Here is a 3,082-nt window from a genome sequence, read left to right on the forward strand (position 1 = left end):
GGCTCCCGCCCTGAAATACAAAGAGACCGCCCATTTCTGTCTGACGAAATTCCTTTGTTGTTTTGGGTCATTTCCAAGCCCATTAGTGAGAAAGAAGAAAGTCCTAGGGTTTGCTGAACAAAAGAGGAAAGAGGGAAAGAAAAAAGGGGATCTTTTGGCCATTTGAAGAGGGAGAAAACACTTGGGGGAAAACTTGGAGCTTGGGAGACTTGGAGAAGAAGAGAAGTGATCATCACCATTGAAGACCAATCTAAGCATTCCTTTCTCTTCTCTATCATGTTCTCTTTTGTTTCTTCTTGTTTTCTTCCTTTGAGTATGGAGTAGAACCCTAGTTGTGGGGGAGGGGTCCCCCTTTTGTGTATGGATGTTGGGTTTTCAATCTATGGTACTCTTTTAGTTGTTTCTATTGGTTTGATGTCTTATCCTTCATGCTTTTGATCTTGGCAAAACCTTGATTGAATGATCTTAGAACAACATTGATCATAGACATATGGGAATGGTGTTTTGACCTAGACATCAAATGAACAAAGCATTCACATTGAGAGATGGTTTGACTTGTTTAGGGTTTATGATAGGGGTTGTTAATGCACCTAAGAGTCTTCTAGATCATTGAGAGATGAGTAGTTGATTTTCTAGGTAGTAGATCTAAGCTTGAGAGAGAAAGATCTTATACAAAGAGCCTTGAAATCCCCAATTAGAAATGATGATCATGAGTGCCATCACATTTTGAACATCCATACCCGTGAAAGGGACCCCGAACCCACAACATTCGTGTCCAATCGTTTTCATCACACAAGTTTCGTTTGCTCATTTGACCCTCATTTCATATTTACATTTTCACAAACACCTTGCAATCAATATTTTCTATCACCTTTGATCTAGTTTAAGAATGGATTAACACAACCTAGTCCTCGTGATCGACCCTGGTACTACAACTACCGTATACTTGCGGATAGTGGTACGAATCGGGTTACAAATTTAGAACTCGGTGCGTGCGCATCAGTCCTCGAGAATACCTACAGGGTATTTGATAGACCGATCCGCCAGTTGTAGTGCCATCCGTGTCGGCTTAAGCTCACCAATGTTAAGCTTCTTGTAAATGGACAACGGTAATAAACTGACGCTAGTGATAACTCCTATTCTTCTCTATATTTTGATGAGAGTTTGTCTAGGTTTTATAGGATAATCACATGCATTCATAGGCATTCTAGGCTTGTTAGGATATAAAACTCGGTTGTGCTTTAGTTTTGCAGAGTTACAGGTTTCGAAGATGATTGGACTCGAAAAGGAGTTATTTGGAACGTTAGAGGAGAAGTGCGGATGAGATACTCATGTTGCGACATCAATAACTTTCTCTACAGAAGTCCAAATTATGCGAGACTAGTACCATTGGAAATAGCACTTCAAGAGCTTCGCGTAGACACCAAAATCACGTAAATCCAACACCGGAGCAGAAAGTTATGAGCAAATTCGTGAAGAGTCCGAGTCAGATGTGCCCGACTTGACTCGGTCCGAGTCAACACCTTGACTCGGTCGAGTCAAAAGGTCGAGTCAAAACCCAGAAAAACCCTAATTCGCAATTTTTAGAGTTCTAATGAAAGGAGAACTCTTGGGAGCCGCCCTAGGGTTATAAAATAGACCTAGCCACGTCCTAGAACAGGGAGACCCTTAGAGAACACTTAGATACAGATTTTTGGAGAGCTTTTGGGGGAGAGGAGAATAGAAGTTCACGGGATTTCGGGAAGAAGAAGAAGATTCGATCGTAGAGACTACACATCTGCATGAGCCTTTCTCTCCTCTCTTTTATCTCTTTTTCTCAGAACTCTTTATTGTTTTCCATGAACCGTGAGTAGATCCACGGCTGTGGGTTAGGGATTCGTTTGTGTTTTGGGTATGTTTGAACCCTAACTTGGTTGCGATTTGGATTTGTTTCGGTTTTATCGATTTGTGCTTTATTCGATTGGTGTTTGCTGACCCCTTGCCTAGTTATTTCAGATTCTGAGCTACATAGGAATATGGGTTTAGTTTCGGATCGAAATCGATAGAATAGATCGTATTATTCACATAGGGATATGGTTTGATCGATCTAGGATTGATGATAGCGTTCTTCATGCATCTAGTTTGATAAATCACATAGGGATATGGATTTAGAGAACTTTAGATAGTGAGTTATATGCCGGGAGGTGATTTCTCTATCTTTGTTGCTTGACGATTCCCGAATACAGATTCAATATCGTGATTCTCTCATATTTAGCATATACCCATACACGCGAATACGGTCCCGACACCCACGGTCATCTTAGATTGCTAGTTTACTCGCCTTTATTGCTTTATTTCCTTATTTTCTATTCTTTCGATATACTTCCATCATCACTTCTACTTGCTTGCTTTGATTTAGTCTCGATTAGATTTAGATTTAGCAACCGGTCCTCGTGTTCGACCTCGTGTTACGACGATCCGTATCTTTGCGATGAGTTGTGAATCGGGTTATAGATTCTAGACTCGGTACACACGTATCAAGTTTTTGGCGCCGTTGCCGGGGGCTGGTTAGCCTATTTCTAGGTCTTTATCGATTCTAGATCTTGCTTATGTATATATTGAGTCGTGTCTTTTTTTAGTCTTTTAGTGTGTATAATTGAGTCGAGTCCTATGTATAGTTTTTGTTTTCTAACCATCTACACTAGTTTGTTCTCCCCCTTACTATGATTACAGGTGACGAGAACATTTACAACAATTGGGAGGCGATTTGGGAGATTACTCGATTGCTAAATGAAGGAGAAACAGAACATGAATCTATCTCCCATACACTTGAGATTGATCGGGCCACAACAAGCACGAGTGACTTCTTTCAGAAACTTGACTCAGACTGTATCACATGCAACTTGGACCATGTCAGTTTCTCAGACGATAGAAAGCGGGTAGAAGATGTCATCCTCAGGCCAGTAGAAACAAGTAAGCGTCGTTTTAATAATCTCATACTTGTTTTTTACTCTTTCATTGCATATGATCAAGCATGGATGACACATGTGGAGAAATCAGAGTATGTGAGACACCCGCATAGACCACCGCCCCGACCTCCAGA

Source organism: Tarenaya hassleriana, unplaced genomic scaffold, assembly GCF_000463585.1.
Source record: "Tarenaya hassleriana unplaced genomic scaffold, ASM46358v1 Cleome16, whole genome shotgun sequence".
In the NCBI taxonomy this organism is placed as follows: Eukaryota; Viridiplantae; Streptophyta; class Magnoliopsida; order Brassicales; family Cleomaceae; genus Tarenaya; species Tarenaya hassleriana.